Genomic DNA, 26,131 nt, shown 5'->3' with positions numbered 1-26,131 from the left:
GGACGAAATATATGCGGATGAATTACACTGGACGCCAATGATATTTGGACAATATTCCTGGTGGAACCAGCGGGTCACTGTAGTGCTGATCATGTTCACTATGTTTTTGTGGTGATGTCCGATCCTGATGACGAGTGGATGGTCATGATGATGATGATGATGATGATGATGATGACTTGTCCCGTATGGTAATGAGGTTTGTGACCTGGTGATGACGTGTGCTGTTGGGTAATAGGTCATGACCTCTCACTCATTACGATGACCTGGGGGTCAAGGCTTGATTGTGTCGACCCAACGTTGACCTTTTCCATTCACTTCCGTTCCTTCCTCATCCTCCTCTCCCTCATAACTAAGCAATGCCCATCCCTTCCTTCTCTCCACACCTCTTCTCTTCCTTTGCCCCTTGTCCCCTTCCCTTCCCTTAGATTCCCTCCTCTCCCCTTCCTTTCCATTACCTTCCATCATCCATTACCTTATGACCACCTTAATTCCCTTATCTTCCACCTCTCCCTCTCTCTTCCTCTCAGACTCTCCTCTCTTAGTTCCCCTTCCTTTCCCTTTCCGTACAGCCCCCCACCGTCACCTCCCATCTCCTTTCTTCCCCTGCCGTCCCACACTAGCCTGGCTGGGAGGCCCAATTAGTGAGAGGCAGAAGCTCGTATTGGTTCATTTAAGAGATGCTACTTGTTAGACGGAGGCGGATATGGGACGGGTAGGGTGGGAGGGAGGCTTCTCCCTGCGAGGGATGAGGGATAGAGACCCGTGTGTCGGGGAGAGTGCGGGGTTGTAACCCGAGGGGGGAGTCTCGGATGTCACCTGGGAGAGTCAGTAGAGTTTGGCAGTTGTTATAGGTAAGGGAGGGAGGGTGAAGGTAGGGGAGGGAGGGTGAAGGTAGGGGAGGGAGGGTGAAGGTAGGGTAGGGAGGGTGAAGGTAGGGGAGGGAGGGTGAAGGTAGGGTAGGGAGGGTGAAGGTAGGGGAGGGAGGGTGAAGGTAGGGTAGGGAAGGTGAAGGTAGGGTAGGGAGGGTGAAGGTAGGGGAGGGAGGGTGAAGGTAGGGTAGGGAGGGTGAAGGTAGGGTAGGGAGGGTGAAGGTAGGGGAGAGAGGATGAAAGTGGGGAAAAGATGAGAAGCCTTGATCATTCCGGGTGTTACTGTGGTCGATGGAGGGGATTTTCCCCCAACAGTAACGACACTGGGGGAAGATGTGACCCCGTGGTGACCCCGTGGTGACCCCGTGGCTACTGCTGCCGGAGGACAGGTCTGCCTCACCTGACCCTCGACGCTGGGGTGGCAAGTGTTCACGTTCCTCCCTCTGCTCGTGGACTGGCCTCACTCCCCACCGTGTTCACTCAACCAACTGTGTCTTTGCTTCATTCACGTCATTCTCTCCCGTGGAAAGTTTAGCTGGCGTCATTCACCACGTCATCGCCAGCACCCAGAGGCCATCTTGGTTACCATAGCTGTGGTGGGCCCGCCCGAGTCTTGTACCACAGCAGCGGGACCCACCGCACACCTCCCCTGGCAGGAGGTGACGAGGGGTACACCAGCCTCCAGTCCTGCGTCAGGAGCCCTCGTCCGTTGTGGCAGTCTGTGTGACTCGTCTCACTTAGCGGTAAACGTGACCCATGTGACTGTATGACCCTTGACCTCCGGGTACAGCACGGTTGATGACCTGGGATGCGCGTCATCAATAGCTTGTTGTTGTTCTTGGTTGTTTGGTGTAGGTTGTTGACCTGTTGGCTGGGGAGGTTATGACTGGAAGATGATGATGATGACCCTAGCTACACCAGGGGCTGGACCAGCAAGTATGTAATCACCCACATCACGTTTTACTCAGACAGAAAGTCTACGGACACACACACCCATGGTTCACTATCTCACACACACACACACACACACACACACACACACACACACACACACACACACACACGTGTTAACGTACTAACCAACAGAAGTCGTGACGTCGTGTATGGTGACATCAGAGACGCAGGTATAACGTCACCGAGTGACCTCATGGTCATCTTCCTGTGACTGCTCACTCGGACATGGTGTAACTCAGGATGTTTCGTGAGGTCAGTAGGTGAGGACCCGTGGCTCTGTGTACCCCAGATTACCACGGCCCCTGACTGGAGGTCAGTAGGTGAGGACCCGTGGCTCTGTGTACCCCAGATTACCACGGCCCCTGACTGGAGGTCAGTAGGTGAGGACCCGTGGCTCTGTGTACCCCAGATTACCACGGCCCCTGACTGGAGGTCAGTAGGTGAGGACCCGTGGCTCTGTGTACCCCAGATTATCACGGCCCCTGACTGGAGGTCAGTAGGTGAGGACCCGTGGCTCTGTGTACCCCAGATTATCACGGCCCCTGACTGGAGGTCAGTAGGTGAGGACCCGTGGCTCTGTGTACCCCAGATTACCACGGCCCCTGACTGGAGGTCAGTAGGTGAGGACCCGTGGCTCTGTGTACCCCAGATTACCACGGCCCCTGACTGGCTTTACGGTGTAGAGTGGGTTGTACATAGAGGGAGTCACCACTGTGATTGGTCTAGTCGTAAGGCACTCTTCATCTTGCCCCCAGACAGATGTCCCACGAATATACAAGTTCGTTTTCCCAGTCTTGGAACCAGTGAACCTCTGCCAGTTAGAGTCCCTGTCTCACAACCAGCAGAACCTCTGCCAGTCAGAGTCCCTGTCTCACAACCAGCAGAACCTCTGCCAGTTAGAGTCCCTGTCTCACAACCAGCAGAACCTCTGCCAGTCAGAGTCCCTGTCTCACAACCAGCAGAACCTCTGCCAGTTAGAGTCCCTGTCTCACAACCAGCAGAACCTCTGCCAGTCAGAGTCCCTGTCTCACAACCAGCAGAACCTCTGCCAGTCAGAGTCCCTGTCTCACAACCAGCAGAACCTCTGCCAGAGTCCCTGTCTCACAACCAGCAGAACCTCTGCCAGAGTCCCTGTCTCACAACCAGCAGAACCTCTGCCAGTCAGAGTCCCTGTCTCACAACCCCGCAGGGAACAACAAATTGGTTCCTGTTGTTCTTCCAGTTTCATTTACTCCGAAAAAAAAAGGTCCTGAGAGCATTTCGTAGTGGGTCGGTTGCATTCCCAGCGTTGCTCCATTTGGTTGCGTCACGCCACAGCATCAAGTCTTCCACCAACATTTTACACGTAAATATGTCACGTAGATTGGAAAATCAGATGTTTATAGTAACGTAGTTTCCCATACACGATGAGTAGCGTCCACCCTCGACTTTTGTGTCGCAGGATTAGGTTCTTCTGGGAGGTGTTAGTGACAGTGGTAGTGACAGTGGTAGTGACAGTGGTAGTGACAGTGGTAGTGATAGTGGTAGTGACAGTGTTAGTGACAGTGGTAGTGACAGTGTTAGTGACAGTGTTAGTGACAGTGTTAGTGACAGTGGTAGTGACAGTGGTAGTGACAGTGGTAGTGACAGTGTTAGTGACAGTGGTAGTGACAGTGGTAGTGACAGTGGTAGTGACAGTGTTAGTGACAGTGGTAGTGACAGTGACAGTGTTAGTGACAGTGGTAGTGACAGTGACAGTGGTAGTGACAGTGGTAGTGACAGTGGTAGTGACAGTGACAGTGTTAGTGACAGTGGTAGTGACAGTGACAGTGTTAGTGACAGTGGTAGTGACAGTGGTAGTGACAGTGGTAGTGACAGTGGTAGTGACAGTGTTAGTGACAGTGGTAGTGACAGTGGTAGTGACAGTGACAGTGTTAGTGACAGTGGTAGTGACAGTGGTAGTGACAGTGTTAGTGACAGTGGTAGTGACAGTGGTAGTGACAGTGGTAGTGACAGTGGTAGTGACAGTGGTAGTGACAGTGTTAGTGACAGTGGTAGTGACAGTGGTAGTGACAGTGACAGTGTTAGTGACAGTGGTAGTGACAGTGGTAGTGACAGTGGTAGTGACAGTGACAGTGTTAGTGACAGTGGTAGTGACAGTGTTAGTGACAGTGGTAGTGACAGTGTTAGTGACAGTGACAGTGGTAGTGACAGTGGTAGTGACAGTGGTAGTGACAGTGGTAGTGACAGTGGTAGTACAAGGGATCTATCCTCTCATCCCCCCCCCCCCCACTATGGCCACCACTGCCATTCTCTCCCACTGTATAAAGTTATTTTGCCCTGATTATCAACCTGGTGTCTACCGTCGCATACGGACCCCAGCCGCTGCCAGTCTTCTCTGTACCAGTGAGGTTGCTCTGTTTGTGTATATATGTATATATTATTATATAATGTTTACATCCCTCTCTTATAGGCACATAGTACTTCCAGACGGCTGTGAAGTGTACGTGAATGATACTGGGGAGTGCAGATATATATTTTGAACCTGTTATAGTATTCCTGTATTCCTGTGTTGTTAAACATGTACACTGGCCAAGTATAACTGCTGGTCTGTGTTCATGATCTGTATCCTTGTAGTCAGTCAGGGTCTGGGTAGGTCGTACCCTGCTCCCCCTCATGATCCCATCAGTAGGTGGAGAACATCCACTTCAGAAGGTGCCCTTCCCTTCTTCCCATCACTGGATGGAGAACGTCCGGTTAGGAGGGGGCCGCTTCCCCTCACGTTCCCATCACTGTTAAACAACTGAGCAAAAACACTGGATCAATACGAGGCGAGGCCGGGCCCCCTAGTGCACCCCACGTTAAGAGCCAAACTCTCTGAAGGCTTCCAAATGGTGACTCCATTTTAAGTATATTTTTCCTCGTCCTTGATGATGAACACAGGTGAACGAGGTCGTCGCTGTCTCGGTGGGTAGTCCTGGGTCGTGTCATGTAACCACCATCTTTAGTCTTATAGTTACCCGAAACCTCACGTAACCATCCTGTTCTAGGGCCTCACGTAGTTACCCGAAGCTCCTCGTTAAAGTCCATGAAATTACCTGGCTCCCGGTGGCTTGACATGCCTTCCGGAGCCGTGGTTCTTCTCACCTGGCCCCTCCACCAGACTCAGTGGGACCTACACTCACCAGGAGACCCCTGTGGGGAGGTAGTGTGGTCTTAGAACTCAGTTGTTGTACGTCAAACTGTACACCACCTGAAGCTGTGACGTAAGTACGAAGGATTGTTTGAGGTTTTGGATGTAATTTGTTTGGGGTGATCGGATTCGCATTAGGCTTTTTGGAAGACTTGTGACTGATAAGTACATTTGCAGGAGTGCATCCCAGCGACGCGTGTGGGATGTGCCAACACCCCAGGCTGTGAGGAGAACGTCCCCGAGTGTCACGTGTAGCTGACGCATGTGTTGCCTGACACGTGATACGTACGGCTGCTTCTCCTGTTAATACAACGCACAATAGTGCTCCTTATAGTGACGTTCTGCCTGGTGTTGAGGCGAGTGCGTCATCAAGGGTGCACTGTGGCTCGGGGAAAGGTAAACGTGCCTCATGGTGGGAATATTGTGTCTCGGTGAAAGGTAGAATTTTGGTGATGAACTGTAGTGTATACGAAGGTAGTATGTGTTCACCGCTTCACATTCATGTTGTATCTACCGGTCCACGTTGACGGCGGATCTGTCTGTCCTTCCACAGTGATGTACATCTGTTTCTCTCCACGCTGGTGTAGTGTGTGTCTCCCGTCTCTCACTGATGTAGCATCTCCCACCGCGCACTGAAGCCATATTCCCGGCCTCACACTGAGACCTGGGGATTGTTCAGAATCTTGTGGAAATACTCGAACACTTGCTGTGGCGTGACGCGGGTCTGGGGCTTGGCCTCCTGACGGTCGCCACAGATATTGAAGGTTAAAGCGAATGTCCCGCCTGGTCTTTCAGGGAGTTCTGTGGGAGGTGGAAGGCCGGAGCTGCCCGGGACACTTCCATTACATGATTGCAAAAGTGGACTCCCGTAAGGTACATTTGTCCTCTTTATTGATGATGGAAGTATAAAATGTTTCTTTTTACTTCCACAGTTTGAGGATGAACTGTTGATCGTAATCCATAAGACGTAGGGGAGTGGGGGGAATCATTACGGGGAAGGTGAATCATTAGGATAGGAATCCAACGTGGGACCTTTGGACCATCGACTCTCAGAGCACCATCTCATCAGTTCATGTCTCTGTCTTGTCTGGTCTTCAGCTTACACTGCTGGTCTGAGATACAGAGACACATCTGGCCAAGCTGTAAACTACAATATAAACATCTGTCCAGAAATTGTCTTTACACGTCGCGTATGTTGTGTGTGGCATCGGGAGTGTGGCTAGGCCTGGCCAACCCAGGAGGTAGGTAATGGTGTCCAGAATAGACAGTAAATAGAATGCGGCAAAACTTTTTTTTGATGCTGGATTGCTTCTTCATGCCGTAAAGGATGTAATTACTCTATGATGCGGTGTGATTAACAGCTTATAATGACATCATTATCCGTTGCGAGTGTGTATGTGTGCGTCAGCCTCACCACCATCATTATGAGAGCAAGAGGCAGTAATGAATTGATGTAACCTGATATCAACCCCATCATTATGAGACGGTCAGCCTCACAGCCACATACGACTCCTCACGACGCAGGAGTTCCCCATCCCTGGCCACGAATCCTGTGGCTCCGGAAGATATATGTTGTGGAATAGTGTATCCTACGAGGGGCCACAGGACTCTGCTACAGGATTAAAGCACCGTGTCCGTGGCCACAGGATCCTGCTGCAGGATTGGAGCCTCCCGTCCATACTTCAGCCACAGATACGCTTGACGGACCTACCACACTCAGGGAGACGTTTCATCGACGTACAAGGCTCAGGGAAACGTTTAATCAACGTTCTACATTAAGGGAGGAAGTCTGGCGGATTACTGGAGTGTTGGAGGAGAGGCGGAGGGAGGGTGACCGCACGTTGCCAGGGACCACGCCATCACCCTGGCTGTGGCCTGTGACAGTCTCGTCCAACCTGCAGCAGGAGTCGCTCCCTCAACCTTCATTAGGAGCTGCTTCCCCAGCCTGTAGCAGGATCCGCTCCCCCAGCCTGCAGCAGGAACCGCTCCCTTACGTTACCATATAATCGCCGTGTTATAACATTATCTTGTCGCGCCAGATGTTTTTTTACTCGACGTAGATGTAGACCGTACGACACACACATGGGTCGTTGATGATGACGGGTGGTGAAGACTCGTGGTAAACATGACCCAGTATTGCCAACATGTCAGCTACAGTAGGTTGAGCAAGTAGAGCCTCGCCAGACGTGATGTGTGTCCTCGGTAACACTGCAGCGCATGAGGGTTGAGTGTATCGTCAAGATTAAGGCGCCTCGTGTAGCTCTTGGCCACTTCGGAAGGAGACACAAGGCGCCATGAGAGGTTGAGGACATGGGATAAGAACCCGTGTGGTCTAGTCTGGCTTTTGGTATCGTTTAGGAAACTGTAGAGCCAAGGTCAGGACTCTCCTACAGGGTCATCTCAGGTCTCAGGGAGACGGCGTCTGGAACGTGTAGGCTCCTTCGTAGATACTCTCAAGGTGAAGTATTGTGAATAAGGAACCACTGCGGGTGGGGAGGTAATGACAAACATGCGTAGACCTGCACCTGACACGGCTATGATCATGACCAGTTCCTCAGGGGCGGCTGTCGCTACCTCTTCTGTTCGCTGCCCCACCTGTTCGCTACCTCACCTGTTCGCTGCCCCACCTGTTCGCTCAGCTTACTTCAATATTACTCGTTAGAGAAGGAGATTATCCGCTCATAATTCTATTACGGCAGTCAGCTTAATGACCGCACGTTACGTCACGGGCTGGCCCGAAAACAGGTGATGATGTAAGGCTTCGTGGTGAGCCACAGGGGCGTTACTTGCACCGGAGGACACGCCCACCTTGCCCTCCTTGTAAGTGTTGACGTATGCCCGTCTTGCTCTGACTGACTCACCGTATGTGAACATTGCAGTAGAAATATAATTGTCCTTTACCATTATTATTTATAGTTCTCTCTTTTATTATCTGTATTTCACGTGTGTGTGTGTGTGTGTGTGTGTGTGTGTTAGCTCTAGCCCCGTGTGGATCCCATGGGCTGAACATCCATACTGGTGTTGTTGCTGATGATGATGATTAACATGTTTGAATATTGAAGCGTTGATATGATTGGCTGAGCCCTGTTAGTGCTGACGTCACAGAGAGCTCGCTCTTGCCTGCCATTGGCCACGAGCGATCGTACATGCCGGCTCCTGCTTGTTAGGTAACTTGTCTCGTGTAGTTTGCAGCGCCAGACCGAAATATCATCGAGTCACGTGAATACTTATTTGCATAATTAATTTATGAGGCGTTATGAGTGACGTCATGCTCATGACGGCGCCATGTTGCCGCCGTGTTCACAGAGTGGATAGGAGGAGGCGCTGGTCCTGTGGACGACCTGACATCTGCCTGGACACCTGCAGCCACTTCAGTCCCTCCGTCAGGTGTGTGACGGACGCAGAGTGGAGTAGGGGCGGCGCAGGGTCGAGGAGGACATACGTCGTCCTCGGGACGTCCACGCTACATCGCCTCACGACCTCCTCCAACAGGGCCCGTGCGTAACGACCTGTGACGTCACTCACCACTGCTACTGAAGTATCACAATGATGTTTACGTCATGAATCGTGACGTTATCCAGCGCACGCGTCGTCATGCAGTCTACCAGGGACGGAGGGGTCGTTGCTGTGGTTGACGGTAAACTCTCTGTAACGGTGTATGACGTCATTCGCAGTAAGAGTTGCAGGATAGAATGTACGTGTAGAGAGTAATGACGTCACTCACTCAACCCACCTCTTCTTAACTTCATTAATGAACACATTTGTGTTTACTTTACCAGTTTGGTTTTACGGTGTGTGTGTGTGTGTGTGTGTGTGTGTGTGTGTGTGTGTGTGTGTGTGTGTGTGTGACACTAACCCAGTGCATCAGGTGCCGGGGAAGTGGCCTTACACACCGTCCACTCTGGTCTACGACTGTAGCGCGTCGCCTCGAGTGTCACCGGTGAGGTTCCCCTGGCTGGCTGGCTGGCCCGACGCTCACGCACGACGTAATGTTCGTACGCTGGAGCAAGCGAGGCGTCCTGCCTCCCGACCCAGTCCTTCAAACGGACGTGGTTGTATAACTGGGGGGGGGGGGACGTGTGTGTGTGGGTAGCCCGGCTCCCACGCACCGTTGTGAGCCAGTGAGACTCGTCCGACGAACACGTCACCAGGAGGTAAGAGCAATCATACCCCAGGTTGTACACTGGTTCATGTGTCGTGGGTTGTAATCATACCCCAGGTTGTACACTGGTTCATGTGTCGTGGGTAGTAATCATACCCCAGGTTGTACACTGGTTCATGTGTCGTGGGTTGTAATCATACCCCAGGTTGTACACTGGTTCATGTGTCGTGGGTAGTAATCATACCCCATGTTGTACACTGGTTCATGTGTCGTGGGTTGTAGAGTTGTAGACCATGACCCAGGGTTGTAGCATGAGCTGGGCCCGTACGTCAGCAGGCCAGAGCTAACATATGCTTCTCAGGTTGTGTCGCTCCGGTGATGAAAAAACACATAAGTTATAGAGAAGGTCCAGAGAAGGGCAGGAAAGACGAGAAAAACAGTACCAGACTTAAGGTACATGGAGGGGTGAACTTGTTCACCATGGAAGAGAGAGAAGAGTAAGGGGTGAGTTGATCACCATCTTAAAGTGCCTGAACCACTTTGATGATAGAGTCAACAGTTGTACGAGAAGTGTGCATGTAAAGCAACAAGATGCTATACTGTGACACTGAGCAAAAAATATAATGTTTTCTGAAAGAATTTTGATCTTTATGATATGAGAGTTGTGTATGATGGTAATGATCTCAGTAATGACAATGATATAAATGATAATAGTGTACAACAGATTAAACATTTGCATGATAATAGAGAGAGTTCAAGAGATGGGGCACTACTAGTGTAGAACTCCCTCCCAGTAAAGTGCTTATAGGTAATTATATATATATATATATATATATATATATATATATATATATATATATATATATATATATATATATATATGCACACACACACACACACACACACACACACACACCAGGAACTTTTGATTAAAATTTCATTAAGGAGTGACGATGTTGTGAAGACTTGACGTGGGTGGCTTGGTAGTAGGACGATGGTGTGGGGATGGGGGGATGATGGACGGTAGAGGTGGCAGGATGTGTGTGTGTGTGTGTGTGTCGTGAGGAAGAAGTTTGGGTAATGGAAGAGAGATGAGTGTGGGAGGGGGAGGGAGAGATGGAAGAGTGAGTTGTACCGGGAGGAGATGAGGGAAAGGTGGAACAGTGAGCTGTGATGGAGGTAGAGAGAGGGAAGGGGATACAAGTTGATAGGAAGTGGGAGGGGAGGTATGATGGAGGAGGAAGGATGGATGGAAAAGTGAAACGTGAGGGAACCGGACGGACGCAGGATGCAGTGGAAGGAAGAGTGGCGATGGATAGGGTTATGGGAGGTAGGAAGGTATTACTACGTGAGAAATGGAAAAGTAAGGTGTGAAGGAAGGGAGGAATGGAACGGTAATATGTAGAGGGAGAGGGTGGTGCAGGGAGGAAGCAGGTGTTCAGGAGGGAGGGAAAAATAGCGTGTGAGGAAGAGAAGGTCTTGCCAGAGGCACTGGATGTGGGAATGTGTGAGGTAAAGGCGGGTAGAGCAGAGAGAGAGAGAGAGAGAGAGAGAGAGGGGGGAGAGAGAGAGAGAGAGAGAGAGAGAGAGAGAGAGAGAGAGAGAGAGAGAGAGAGAGGAGTAATTCATCTTTCAGCAAATGACAAAAATTTCCAGTGAACGTCATTTGCCTAATGGGAGACGGCTGGGTGGGCGTGCGGGGACTTGGGACGGCAGACCAACTCCTCTAGAACTTGTGAAGCAGAAGGTTCCAGCGTCAGGTGCATGGCTGCCTCGGACGCCGGACGCCCTGCATGTGTGTGGTACCCTGGCCCACGTATCTACTGAGGGTGGTCGCATCTCCACGGACCTCCCCTCCTTCAGACACGTACTCTCTCGCGGAACAGATCCCTCGTGCAAAGTCCGGAAATCCCCCAGAAGCTGATGGCTCTCCGAGGCGCTACATCAAGTCCTTTGTTACGTCATGCGTGTATGGCTCGGTGGTCCGCACGTCACCCCCTGAAGCCCATACTTGTAGACGTAGCGACGTTCCGAGGTTCGTCACACTGCGGAGAACGCGCCCGCCCGGGAGTGTGTGCCACTAGGCAAGGCCTTGTAGGTATACCCTGGTACGTTGGTTAGGGCAGGTTACCTCAGCGGTGCAGGCAAGACAACGTAGACAAACACGCTGCTCACGTGCAGACGACACCCGAGGTGCAATGGCAAGGTGGACATTCTGAAAGAGAGTAGGATTCTCGGCGTACGGAAGGGGTCCATGTGGAGAACTTGGCACAGGTACTGGAAGGAGACTGTCAGCTTTAAGGAACATTTCCTGTATCCTTGAACATCCTGGAACTGCAGTATTTCCCCCCCACTACCCCGAATCCCAAGTCCCCTCACACCCGGGAATGCGCTCTGCTGTCGTGGATGGTTTGGTCCCATCCCCATCTCGGCCATCCACGCTAGGTTGAGCAGGATTATAGACGACCGACCGCTCAGATGTAATGCTGACTGGCACTGGCAGCTCTCGACGAGAGTGTCTGGGACGTGGCATGTCCCTCGGGACGTGGCATGTCCCTCGGGACGTGGCATGACCCTCGGGACGTGGCATGTCCCTCGGGACGTGGCATGTCCCTCGGACCGTGGCATGACCCTCGGGCCGTGGCATGACCCTCGGGGCGTGGCATGATCCTCCGGAGCACCAGACGAGAGAAGGGGCGACAAATCAAGAGTGACTGGAGGCGCTCCAGTGAGAGAGAGAGAGAGAGAGAGAGAGAGAGAGAGAGAGAGAGAGAGAGAGAGAGAGAGAGAGTTATGGCCGAGAGGTTGTAGGTTGAGATGTGGTTGTACTGGATGAGCAAGAGACAGGGGAACGGGGAGGCAGCTGGGGAAGAAATTCAGGAGAGAAATTTCCGAGGAAGAGACAGAAGAGAACAAGTGGCGAGGACATGGCCAGGACTGGGCGATGAGGCCATACCTCTTCCTTAGAGACAAAATCAAACAACTGCAGACTAATGCTAATTACCTTTTGCCATAGTTATGGAGTTGTTAAGGTAATCAAGTTATTATCTGTAATTATGAAAGTTACTACAATTACCCGAGTCATCAAAAGTGGGTGGGAAAGTAATTTCGAAGAGGATGATGAGGTGTGGCCTGGCCTGAATTTATCAGGTCGACTTTATACTGTACTGACCAAACACTGAATATAGAAATTGTAAACATGTTGAAAGGCAAAATAGGGTTTAACATTTTAATCTGGGAATCTAACTTTAAATGCGCAATTGGATTCAACATGTTAATCTAGGAATGAAATGTTGTTTGTATATGAAAAAAGGTAAAAAGCTGTTTTGTTTTACATTTAAATTAGAAAGTTATTTGCCACTAATTCGTATATTCATATTTATGAATACGTTGATATTTACTGTTACATATAAATATAGCTCTTACTGTACAAATGGTGTTACACAGACACACACACAGACACACACACACACAGACACACACACGAGCAGTATACGTCATCATGACAGTAATGATGCCTGGTGATGCCCGGCAGACACTACTTTCCCAACACGACCTAAACGATCGTGTACCAGCGATTACCCCCCCCCCCCCATACTGCGGGCACTGGGAGAGTGTGGGGGGGGGGGGTGAAGACGAGTGAGAGGAGGAGCGTTAGTGTTTGAAGTAGAGGGAGGGAGAGAGAGAGAGAGAGAGAGAGAGAGAGAGAGAGAGAGAGAGAGAGAGAGAGTGTGTATGAAATTTGTGTTTTTTCTTCGTCGTCGTCTGCTGCTGTGGGTATGCCCAGCTCGGTGTCGACCACCTGACTGTACTGTACCTTCCTGTGCCAGTGTGTCTCGTGTTGTCATTACGGACGGTGTTAAAGTTACGTATACCGTCCCTTACGATGCCGCTCTCCCGGGAACTTCCTCTCTCTCTCTCTCTCTCTCTCTCTCTCTCTCTCTCTCTCTCTCTCTCTCTCTCTCTCTCTCTCTCTCTTTCCCTCCCCCCAGACGCTTCCATTTGCAACCACTTTGAACTTTTTGTGTTAGTTAAAAACTTTGAGCCACTGAGAGAGAGAGAAAGAGAGAGAAAAAGTGAGAGAGAGAGAGAGAGAGAGAGAGAGAGAGAGAGAGAGAGAGAGAGAGAGAGAGAGAGAGAGAGAGAGAGAGAGAGAAGAAGAAGAAGAAGAAGAAGAAAGAGTGAGAAGTTATGGAAAATGGGAGAGCAAAAGAAAGTACTGAAAGTAAAGCGATAAAGAAAATATGGGAAGATGTAATGAGAAGAAAAATGGTCCGAAGAGAATGAAGTAATTAAGGAAAGAGACATAGGGGAAAATTAGGAAGGAAAGTGAGGTATGAAGAAGAATGAAACGTGTAGAAGAAAGATAAGTAAGGAAACAAAAGAAGGAAGGAGATTAAGGCGGAAGATGACAGAAGAGAGTAAAAAACCGAAGAACAGAAAAAAAATGTGACAATGAAAGGAGCGAAGTGTGAGTTGGTTGTGTTGGTGGATTAGGCGGTTATGGGTTCGTGAATGGGATCTGATGATGGTAGACGGGAAGCTGAAACGGAAGGTGGTGGGGGAGGGGAAGTGGTGCTGAGGATTCTGGGTAGGAAGAGGGAAGGGAAAGGGAGGGGTAGGGTGTGTGTGGGGTGTGGGAAGGGGTGGGGAGGCATCGGTAAGGGGGAAGTAGGTCGATGGAGTTGGACTTCTTGAGAAGGCTAGCTGGATGGATGAAGGGAATGAGATGGTTGGATTGGGTCGAATGTGTTGGGTAGATGAGTTGGGATAAGATGGGTGGAATTGGCTAGAATGACATGGATGGATGGGCTGGGATATGATGGGTGGATAGGGTGGGATATGATAGGTGGATGGGTTGGGCTAGGATGACCCTGAAGGTCAGAGGTCACGTCTTGACTCCCAGTGTTCGTAGCGTCGTTCCGAAGGAACTAATGTTTCTCTTCTGTGAAAAAGTCCTTTCTTGAGGGAGCGGGATGCGGGACTACGGAGGACAGACGGAGAGAGAGATAGCGAGATGCGGAGGAGATAGAGTGAGAGACATGGGTGTAACTTGAGCTAGGGTTTAGGAAGTAATGATCAGTGTGGGGGAGGATGAGAGATAGTGAGGTTTGGAGTGAGAGAGACATTTGGGTGGAGATGTTTGCTGTTTGATGTTTGACTCAAGGGATGGTGCGAGATAGCATCCCTTAGCCTCAGAGACTGTAGTATCGAGAGATGAAATTCATTCTTAAGGGAGATGGTGAGGCTAGGAAATATATATATATATATATATATATATATATATATATATATATATATATATATATATATATATATATATATATATATATATATATATAAGTGTGGATGATGAGATAGTAAGGTCTGTGAGGAGGGAGAGAAGGCAGGAGGTGGAGGATCGAGAGTCATTTCGCTTAGTCAGACGGAGAGGAGGTATTAGGGAAAAAGGGCCAACATGGAGCCCAACTTATCCCGTGGTCCTGACTCTAAATTGAATTATCTCAATAATTTTCCCTTAGTGACCGCCTTACACACACACACACACACACACACACACACAACACACACACACACACACACACACACACACACACACACACACACTTGGTCACAGAGCCTATAAGTTTTCAAACCAACTTGATGACGTGGACAGTGAACAGTTCACTGGGAGGTGGTGGACAAGAACAAAAGGCTGGCATAACATGAACGTAAGGAAGAACATCGTTAATGTGGGAGTCGTTCATGAATGGTGTAGACTTATGTATGAGACGGCAAACATGGACACCATACAGAGGGTTCAGTAGTCGTGTCGCGATGAAGAACATTCAGAGAGATGGAGTGAAACACTTGTGTGATAACAGGGAAAGTTCAAGCGATATGGCCCACGAGCGTAGACCTCCCTCTCTCTCTCTCTCTCTCTCCCCCTGTGCAGTACAACAGGTATCAACATCAACCCGTGCAGCTGTGGTGCGGGGGGGTTGGAGGAGAGGCATGATGTGTTGCTTCAGGAAGATGGTGTGTGTGTGTGTGTGTGTGTGTGTTTACCAGATGAGTGCGCCCGAACCTTTCGTAGTAGACATACTTGATATTGGATTCCTCTCTCGGTGTTCTGAGTGCCTCGACTTGGTGGGCCTTTTACAAGTGCGTATCGGAGGAGGTCATAAGTTAAAGTATTCCGTGTATGACTTTCGACTTCGTCAAGAAAGAATTCCTAAATGCATTTGGGTTTGTCCCGTGAGGCTGGAGTTTGTATCTGTTTACCTTAAAGAACAGGAGGCGACACCGCGAGGAGAAAGTTTCCTCTGGTCAGATGGTTTTATCATCAGTGGATGACCCGGCCTACACTGGCGTCAAGCAACACCTCAGGCCTGAGTCCATCATTTCCCTCTTCCTGATTGTAGCGCATCTGCTAAGCTGCAGCAGCCGTACGAATAAGCGTCATTCAGTTGTTATGTGTGTATATATATATATATATATATATATATATATATATATATATATATATATATATATATATATATATATATACCACTTAGACTGTACGGAAGCTAAACACAAGATATCCCGGATGATTAGCTGTGTGTCACAGCTAAACACAAGGTATCCCAGACGGTTAGCTGTGTGTCGCAGCTGAGCACAGCTAGCCAGACGGGAGTGCGGGAGGCTGCAGAGGGAGAGTGTTGGCTCCGCTCCAGCTGAGCTGGCCTGGGCTGGGGGGAGGTTCCACAAAGACCTGCTCCTGGGGTGGGTGGTGCTCCCACTGCTGCCGCCCACACTGCTGGGGGCGTGGAGGAGGGTCGCTGCCACAAGGCACAGTCAGGAGAACCGTGTTCACCTCAGGTCCTGCCTGAGGATCCATCTGATCCGTGCTGGAGGTTCACTGGGAACCACTGGACCGGTCCATGACATCGATATGGGTACTTAAAGGATCGTAGGTGGTTCACTGTGGTCCATCTGTGTCTGGTCAGCGGGTCCCCATACGATCCACTTGCGTGACAACTGAATGACTTTGAGTGGCATAGTATCCACTTACGTGGTCCCAGTGCGAGAGTAAGTTTGGTCACTTATGTGACTAGTTAGGAGAAGGTTTGTGTGGAGTCCAGACAGCTGGTCACTTTCATACTTGATCTTGCATCAGTTATACCTCTATTACTGTGGGTGGGTATTGCAGTGGTAACGACTTCATGGGTGACCAGTAATCTGTAATATATATATATATATATATATATATATATATGTAGTGAGGTACTGAGTAATTACTTTGTACACCAAGTCGCTGTTTTCCTCTACATGAGCTTTGTTTCTCATATTAACAACATTAACTCTTCATTTTCTACACCAGTTCTTGTCTACACACTCTCTGCTCTTATATTCACCAACGTTCTTCTTCTCTGTACAATCCCTGTCTCTCTTCTTGCCTTCACCGGTCAGCTGATTGGTCGGTTATTAAGGCTTTAATCCTATCACTTCCCAGGATCATTAAGACGTCAGGGGATAACCACCAACCGGAAAATATATTAACACCTCCTTCAGGCGTTGAAGATAATTCTGAGACCCACTGTAGCCCTCCTCCCACTCTGTGTGTGTGTGTTGTGTGTGTGTGTGTGTGTGTGTGTGTGTGTGTGTGTGTGTGTGTCTGTGTGTGTGTGTGTGTGTGTGTGTGTGTGTGTGTGTGTGTGTGTGTGTGTGTGTGGCTCGTGGGCAGGAGTTGGAGAATTGTTATGGCTTGGCAGTAGCAGGAACCTACGTATGAGTATAGAATGTTCAGAAATAATGAACGACGTTGTTGCCTTAGAAGGAGGTAGAATAAAAGACAACATAAAGAAAAAGCCGAATAACTGAATCATTTTGAAAAGCTAAATATTAAATGAATATTAGTGAATATCATATGTAAATTTTGAATATTAAATGAATATTAGTGAATATCATATGTAAATTTTGAATATTAAATGAATATTGCATAATCAAAGAAAAACTAACAGGACTCAAAATAAGAGATGAGAAAGAACAGTTATTGAACAAGGAAGATCGGCGAAGTATTGAAGGTAGAAAATTATAAAGTTGGATTAGGAAAGAGGATGAAAGAACGGGAAAAGAGGAAGGACAATGGAAACATGAGAACACGAAGGTAAAGAAAAAATAATGAGAAGAAATAGTTAATGTTTAGTCAAGAGGTGATGTAGAAGATAAGGATAAGGAACAGTTAACAAAAACCAAGGTAATTGGAGATGGAGATAAACACAGATAACAATGATAAAAGAAGGAAGGGAAAGAGACTGCAGATATACGAAGGTCGAAGAAATGCAACACAGGGGCCGGACTTGCACACATGGAGGCAGCGGAAGGAACAAGATGGTAAACGTCTGGGAAGAAGCGAGGGAAAATTACGTGTGGGGTTGTGACTGGCGGGAAGGAGAGAATGTAGGGAGCACACAGTGTCATGGTAGAGGCCAGGGACACGGGTGTAGCGACACTCAAGACGACAGAACGGACGTATGAGAGTCATCGACTGAGGACAGACAGGGAAATGATGGAAAGGACGCGTGAGATTTGTGGACACAGACGTGCATGATGACGGAGTGGACAGTAAGGAGACATAACACAGAGGAAACAGACCTTGGAAAATGACAGAAGGGACGTGTGAGAAGGCATCACTCACTGTCAGTCACGTACGGTAAACTCGTAGGATGATAGCGAGGACAGATGGGACGCGCCGGAGGCACGGTGGCAGGAGACCAACGTACACACAGGAGGACGAACGTTACCAAACGTTTACTGACGACCGAGGAAGGACGCAAGATACAGGGTCCGGTAAGGAGGCCGGTCACGGACACCAAGGCGTGACTTCGAGTGTACGATCGTGCCACATACAGTGTTTGAGTGGAAAGAAACAAAGTCAACAGACAGGTATGATAGCGAACTGTTAGGATAATGTCGACAGTGTACAGTTCTTCAAAAAATGCACGAGTATTGAGCAGCCAGAGACCACAACAGGGCACATGGCACAAGATATGCACGGAACGTGCGGTTGACGCATGATCGCTATGAACTGAGTGATGAAGCCATGAATGCCGACACAAAGACACAAGTTTAAAACGTGAGATAATGTGGCCCCACGTGTGTAGGGCTGCCTCCCTCGAACCATTTAAGAGGGTAATCACGCGCACTCCGTAAACACGCTCCCGGTAGATTTCCCACCAATTTCTAATTAAATATTTTCGGTCTGATAAACGGCAGCTCAATTACCATAATTATCTCTCCGGTAATGAGAAAATGGTTAGTATTTCCTTCTGGTGTGTAAGTTGAGGCTTATTTCCGTGTTGTTGTTACTAGCTCCTCATACTGTAAGAAAGTGTAATAAGACTCCAGAGAATTTTTCTTAAAGCAGCTCGCTACCGAAGTGAACCAAGATGGGTAGGTAACTTTACCTTCTGGAGGAGGAATTTTACAAAGGTGGTTTACGTTTACGGGTGAAATGTTAAAGATGTAACTTACGATTATACATGATAATTTACAAATGTAATTGACATTTGGAAGCTATATTTTACGACAGATTGTCTCTACATGTAGTCAACCAGATAGATTCAAAGAGCATGTAATCTCGACACGTCCCGTTTTCCTTTCAAGGAACACGTGGTGTTCTGTACACGTGGCCTCGTCAGTTACCGTTTTCCCACAACGGTGTTTTGGTTACGGAAGGCGGAACGTCTGAACCTCTCATTAACACGGGATTATCTGGGATAACATCGTCCCTGTGAGCGTGAGGCTGTGGTGCGAGTCAGCGAGGGAAGCTGACGGGGAGAGGGGACCTGTGTGTGTGTGTGGGGGGGGGGGGGGGGAGTGTAATTAAGCCAAAGTCACAAAGCTCATCGATTTAAACAAGTGGTTTCGTCTTCAAGCTTCTCTGGGGGGGGGGGGGGGGGAGGAATGGTTTCCCCGTTTTCTTTTACATGGTTATTGGTACTTCCTGACTGGGAGTTTGAGTGATCGTTTTCTACGGTTGTTGAGTGACCTGGGATGTGCAGTATAGCGAAACGTTACTGGAAATGACACCAATTGAGGCTGGTGCGTTGCGCGGGAAACTGGAGGGTCCTGGACGTCCAGTCATTATGGAAGCAGGGAACTGGAACGTTACTTGTCCTGGTTTAATCAGTGTGGCAGGATGACCTGGAAACACCTCCTCATCTGGGAACCTGCTGACGTAGCTTGTAATGAAGTCGACTCGAATTACATCTTACCTGATGTCACCTGACGATGGCTCCAGGGTCTGGTCTGGTGCGTCGTTTCTGGAAAATGGAAAGAAATTGATTACTTAACTTTATTAAATCTTGGAAATGTGTGTGTGTGTGTGTGTGTGTGTGTGTGTGTGTGTGTGTGTGTGTGTGTGTGTCTGTGTGTGTGTGACGGATCACGGACACTGTGGCCCACATTAGGTGTCAGGTTTTGTGAATCGTCACTTTCATGTCATTGATGATAGACCTGCCTCCTGAAGGAAGGCATTTCCTGGAGGTGGGTGAGCCGGAGGAGGAAGAGCTGCACAGTTCAGCCGCGGAAGGATGGAAGTAGAGGTTGCACTCCTCAGGGGTGGCGTTGTCTGCGTTCACACAATAGCCGGGCCGACGTAATGCCCTGGCGACGCCGGTCTGGTACTGCCAGGCGAACCAAAGGAACACGGCACGGAAACTGCTCCTCCTTCCCCCGGAACAGTGTCTTAAGTGTGTGTGTGTGTGTGTGTGAGAGAGAGAGAGAGAGAGAGAGAGAGAGAGAGAGAGAGAGAGAGAGAGAGAGAGAGAGAGAGAGAGGAGCAACGTTAAGTAGAAAAAGAGGTTGAGGTTGAAAATGGGAGGTTGGGAAGACGAACTACTTCTGACTGAATTGTGGTGAGCGAAGTGGAGGATGAGAATCAACACGATATATATATATATATATATATATATATATATATATATATATATATATATATATATATATATATATATATTCTTTTTTCTGAAGGTGTCAGTACTGGAAGAGGAAGTGGGTCAGCTATTTGGACGCGGTCTTTTAAAATGATATTGCGTGGGAGTCGTTCGTGAGACTTTATTACGAGAGATGGGCTTATGTATCAGCCTCGGGGGAGGGGCGTGTCTGGCAAGCCGATGTCTGAGTGATGGTAGAGCGATACTCTAGGATGGTGGGCTGAATGAAGGAAGAATAGGGGAGAGGGTGAACGAAATGAATGAAAGAATAGAGATCAGATGGAAGTGTTGGAGACGAAGACAAGAAATCGAAGGAAGGTTGAAATTATGTAGGAAAGATGACGGAGAAGATTGATCTGAAGAAAATGAGAAAGAAATGAAGGAAAAACGGAATGAAAGAAGAAGAGAGAAGGGTTGGGTACGGAACAGAGGAAGTTAACATAGGATATGATGTGAAGAATGTAGGAAGAAATGATCCTAAAGACGGGATAATGGAGAAAGTAAGTGTACACAAAGGAGGAGAGGAGAGGACATGGTGAGAGTAAGGAAGAACAGTGAGGAATACATTATCTTTGCTGGATGACCACTCCCGCTCTCGTGACCCACGACCGTTTTTCTTATATCTCTAGGACACCCCAGGCTTCCCTGTACCCCCCAGTACTCAAACATTACCTCCCTGATGTATCAGGTTTATCTCCATTCCTCCCCCACCCCCCCCCTTTATCATTTATCTCTCACCCCTCATTTTTGTATCTGTCTTTACCTCTCCCCCCACCGACCCCCGACCCCCACTCTTTTAATATCTTCTTCTCCCATTCAGTATTTCTTATCGTTCCGTTATCATCTGTGTGTCTATCCTTCCATCATCATGTTCTCTCTCTCTCTCTCTCTCTCTCTCTCTCTCTCTCTCTCTCTCTCTCTCTCTCTCTCCCTTCATTATGTCTTTAATTGCTCTTCCCTGTTTGGTCTGTGTATTTGTGTTCCTCCCTTTGTTGTCTTCCTCTCCTACTCCGCGCGCCGTGTGTGTCCTCCCCAACTGCCTCTCCTCCTCCCCAAGCCGTGTGTGCCCTCCCCAGCTGCCTCTCCTCCTTCCCAGGCCGTGTGTGCTCTCCCCAGCTGCCTCTCCTCCTTCCCAGGCCGTGTGTGTTCTCCCCAGCTGCCTCTCCTCCTCCCCGAGCCGTGTGTGTCCTCCCCTGCTGCGTCTCCTCCTCCCCAAGCCGTGTGTGTCCTCCCCAGCTGCCTCTCCTCCTCCCCGAGCCGTGTGTGTCCTCCCCTGCTGCGTCTCCTCCTCCCCAAGCCGTGTGTGCCCTCCCCAGCTGCCTCTCCTCCTCCCCGTGCCGTGTGTGTCCTCCCCTGCTGCCTCTCCTCCTCCCCGAGCCGTGTCTGCCCTCCCCAGCTGCCTCTCCTCCTTCCCAGGCCGTGTGTGCCCTCCCCTGCTGCCTCTCCTCCTCCCCGAGCCGTGTCTGCCCTCCCCAGCTGCCTCTCCTCCTTCCCAGGCCGTGTGTGTCCTCCCCAGCTGCCTCTCCTCCTTCCCAGGCCGTGTGTGCCCTCCCCAGCTGCCTCTCCTCCTCCCCAGGCCGTGTCTGCCCTCCCCAGCTGCCTCTCCTCCTTCCCAGGCCGTGTGTGTCCTCCCCTGCTGCCTCTCCTCCTCCCCGAGCCGTGTCTGCCCTCCCCAGCTGCCTCTCCTCCTTCCCAGGCCGTGTGTGTCCTCCCCTGCTGCCTCTCCTCCTCCCCGAGCCGTGTCTGCCCTCCCCAGCTGCCTCTCCTCCTCCCCAGGCCGTGTGTGTTCTCCCCAGCTGCCTCTCCTCCTTCCCAGGCCGTGTGTGCCCTCCCCAGCTGCCTCTCCTCCTTCCCGAGCCGTGTGTGCCCTCCCCAGCTGCCTCTCCTCCTCCCCAGGCCGTGTGTGCCCCCCCAGCTGCCTCTCCTCCTCCCCAGGCCGTGTGTGCCCTCCCCTGGCCCCCCATGCTACACCATGAGATAACGTTACGGTCCATCACAGGGCCGGCGGCTCTTCTATCCTCTCGCTATCAAACATTAACGCAGAAAAAAAAAGCGAGAGAGAGGGAGGGAGGGAGTGGGGGATGGAAGCGCCAATGAGTATCCCACCCCCACCTCCTGTCCTCCCAAGGCAGGCATTTTTCAAAAGTTGTAGATGAAGGAAGTAGTATGTAAGGGCTTAATGGATCACAAAGTTTGATTACAGTAGTTACGTACGCTCCAGGGACGCTTCCTGCTGCTGCTGCTGCTGCTGCACATGATAGACATATTAAGCCAAACTCTGACTCATCGTGAGTCAGTCACAACTCATCATCATGAGTCACAGTGTTGTGCGTGGTCGGCATTTTACCTTCTTCATAATGCTGTTGACAGTAAATCTGGTCAAGTGTTTTCTATCATTAAGAAGTTCAAAATGTGATCATATATAATAACAACAATGAAATTATTAAAATAATTCTGCAGTGACACAGTGAACGTCACCTGCATAATTAATCTCGGGTTTCAGGTAGAGACATAATTACCTGTATTATGCAAGGCGGGTTCGTGGGTATTGTTATGATAGAGCGAGAATAGATCGGCACTATCGCCACTGAATAACCCCCAGATTTCTTTTCGCATGAGCAGCCTTGATACACTACCGAACGTGGCCTCGTTTACCACTGTCTTGTCCCATGGCACTTAACATTGATTTCCACTTGACACACTCAACACTGGATGGCAGAGTCAACTTTAAGACACTCGGGGCAAAAACATGACCAGCTTTATTTAAAACCGACTGATTTCTCCTTTTTTTATCTGGCACTGTTGATAATGTATCTCTGAACAGGTGACGTGTTTAATTGAAAATCTGATTAGCTGTCGAGGTGATTATATTTTTTATAAGCCTCCATTTAATGACTAGGAAAAGAGAAACAAAGAATATAAAAAGATTTTTCTCTCAAACGAAGGAAATACAATACTCTATATGTTTTATATCAGGCTAATTTCTTGCAAATGTTGTGTGTGTGTGTGTGTGTGTGTGTGTGTGTGTGTGTGTGTGTGTGTGTGTGTGTGTGTGTGTGTGTGTGTGAGGGGAAGTAGAGAAGAGATCAGTATCGTAAAATCTTGTGATTGAACAACGTTTTGAAACGAACGTTGACGGCTGGAAATGTCTGTATGTTTTACAACGTCAAAGGCAACGTGGAGGTGAGAGACTTGAGGTGACTTTGAACGTTAGATTTTCGATCTATGAATTGCCTCAGGCAGCGGAGTATGTACTGCTGGTCGGCTGCACATCCAGGCTTACAGCTGCGTGAGTCGCCCGGCTATATGGACATCACGGAGAACATCCAACATATGTTCAACATGAACAAAATAAGTATTGCACTCGAGCTTTGTTTACGAAGCAGAACTAGCTGCGAGACATGACGGGGCTGGTAATCAGAACATATGTTCGAGACCTGTGTTCTTCATAACACTCAGAAGAACCAGGAACAGCTGATCAGGGAACGTATGATCAACGACGAGGATAAGACAGCGTCTCTGTGTTGGGTGTGACGCCTGCTGACTGTACTACTTCACATATTACAGCCAGCCGTACAGACACATGTATCATGACACACTCCTGCAATTACATTCACCACGACACATTCCCCTGACATAAATTCTCCAGGATACATCGCCTGGAATTGCACTTTTCTGGATACATTCCTGGGAAATACATTTTATGGAGGACATTCCTATAAAATACCTTCTGCGGGGGGGACGTTCCCTGGAAATACTACGTTCTCCAAAAATACATTTTTCGGCGTCGGTAAAGATACAGCGGGGAGCAAGGACCCGGTGACGTCATGAAGATGGAAGACTGTAGTGCTGGGGTAGGGCGGGGGGGGGGGGGGGCAGGGTGGGGGGTGTGTTCTCCTGGGGGGGGTGATGGCCTGGGAAGGTCGGGGCTCCCGGGACCCTGAGGCCGGTGTTTACGTACGTGCGTCAGCCCATCAGGAGTGAGGGGTGATGGGCAAGCGATCTGCTGACCCAGGGGACGACCTGGCCTGGCTGACGCAAGGGCTGAAGTTCCTCTCTCTCTCTCTCTCTCTCTCTCTCTCTCTCTCTCTCTCTCTCTCTCTCTCTCTCTCTCTCTCCATTTTCTTTGTTGATTTCTGTCGAAACCTGGCGAGCGCACTCGGGGACCCAAGGGGGGAGTGTCTTGCGTGGGTTGGCCACTTCTGAGAAAAATATTTCCTGAAATTATAGTTTATTTTGCGAACTGTCGTCGTACGTTTGGCAGAGTATTTCACGCCAGTCGAGGGCCAGTCGACCCTCCTGCCAGTCATCTGCTTGAAATTGTCGTACGGTGGTCTTGTGAGCCTTGCTTCTAGGACTGGACCGAGCATGTTGTGAGGACATGGCCTTCCGGCTGTCCTCTTGTATCTCCACATAATACCTTTGATAATGATGTGTCGTCTGTGCGCCTCTTGGCTGCCACTGATCCCTCCTTCATCCACCTATCGTCTGTGTGTCGAAAGATCTCCAGGATGGAGCTAAACCTCTCTCGAGACAGAACCGTCGCAGGCGAAGCCTCTCCAGGATAAGACTTATCATATATGACTTATCCTATGACCTGGTCGGCTCGCCTTCCTCCCGAGCCAAACGTCACAGAGGGAAGAACCCTACAGAGGCACAAGATGGCTGCCACAAAGCCTTGTCCCACAGATGTAAAGACATAAAGTCAGGCAGAGAACAGACCTGTCGCAAACACCATGAAGATCAACCAGCTCGGAGTGAACCAGACCACGACACAAACACACCAACAACAGAACAGATGAACCCATGTAGAAATCCTGGCACAAACCCCAGCTGAGAATACACCACTATTACTGAGGGAAAACATTACAATACAAACCTTCAAGAAGTTTACTGGAGAGGAAACTGAAGGGGATTAAACCCCCAAAAAGATTAATGTTTTCAAACTGGAGGTCTGGAAGATAAAGCATCTCTCAAAAGTCCATCTTCTGCAAATCTCACCCACAACCAAAATGCAATTTAGGGTAAAATCCCAGCTCAGCCCAGTCCATCTGTGGAGACATACTGCAGGGAAATGTCCTGGGATAAACCTGGACAAAAACAGGAATGTGTTTGAGGTAAGACAGTTCTAAAACACATATCAATCTTGGGAGAAATAAGGAAGTTTTGAGACAGAAACTCATCTTGGGAAGGAAAAAAATAAATATTGCTACAACAATAACACAGTTTGGGCTGGAATGAAGACTTTGATACAGATCTATCGTGAGGGAAATAGATAACTGAAACAAATCATTGTATGGTGAAGACTTAGGTAAACTCGGGGTGGAAGATGTTAATGAAATATTCTCTTATTTTGGAAAGGCTGTTGAGGTGAGACGTGCATGACTTTCATCTTGCACCTTAGTGACGCCTTCCCCCGGAGGTGTCAGCGAAGGAAGGGTTTCACGCGTGGAGGATGGAGGGAGGGAGGGCGCTGCTGATGTGTGCTGGCAGCAATTCCTTCACCAGCAGCAGGAGGAGGAGGAGGAGGAGGAGGAGGAGACGAAAATTCTATCGAAACTTGCTTATCCCCTGAGCCTGAAATATGACCCAAGACGGTGTTGAAGTTGTCAGGGGATTGATCAGTTTTCTTTAGCGGGTCATACATGTTTCATGCAGGTTTGAGCCAGAAGTGTATCGTGGGATGGCCGTGGTCGGCCTCATCCTACGGCAGGACTGTACAGGAAGGATACCCACGACTGGGGCGATGGTAGGATATGAAGATACTTTACTTCCCCCGTAAGACCGGTCACGCATGATGCATGTTTCACGTGCTTCACTTCTCATCCTGACAAGTTTCCCGGACCGTTAGAGAAACTTAAACAGAATCAGCTTAATGTAAGGTTCAGCTTCCTCGCTGTTCCTGTCTTGAAATATCTTTACCTTACTTACCTTTATTGATAATGTTACCTGTGGTGTCACTTTATGTTGAGGACGAAAGATATACACATCCGACCGTAGAACTAGTAAGATAACCTCATGTACCCAGAATAGTGTGGACTACAGTCTCTTGTACCAAGATGGTATAGCCCGG

General features: G+C 49.2%; 2 protein-coding genes across 5 annotated transcripts in view; one reads left to right on the top strand and one right to left on the bottom strand.

Annotated features, from left to right (window-relative positions):
- LOC139763286 (uncharacterized) overlaps positions 1-26,131 on the top strand; it is a 407,190-nt gene that overhangs the window by 142,393 nt on the left and 238,666 nt on the right. The gene's annotated exons all lie outside the window — the stretch shown is intronic.
- The window catches only part of Pde6 (phosphodiesterase 6), a 160,033-nt gene that overhangs the window by 55,276 nt on the left and 78,626 nt on the right, over positions 1-26,131 (bottom strand). For both annotated transcript variants that reach the window (XM_071689239.1, XM_071689238.1), the window contains exon 2: positions 19,339-19,386. The gene's annotated coding sequence lies outside the window, so the exon portion shown is untranslated. The remainder of the gene's footprint in view (positions 1-19,338; positions 19,387-26,131) is intronic.

Source organism: Panulirus ornatus, chromosome 46 (assembly GCF_036320965.1).
Source record: "Panulirus ornatus isolate Po-2019 chromosome 46, ASM3632096v1, whole genome shotgun sequence".
Classification (NCBI taxonomy): Eukaryota; Metazoa; Arthropoda; class Malacostraca; order Decapoda; family Palinuridae; genus Panulirus; species Panulirus ornatus.
Note: the sequence above shows the minus strand (reverse complement) of the source record. Positions and strands in the feature narration are given on the sequence as shown.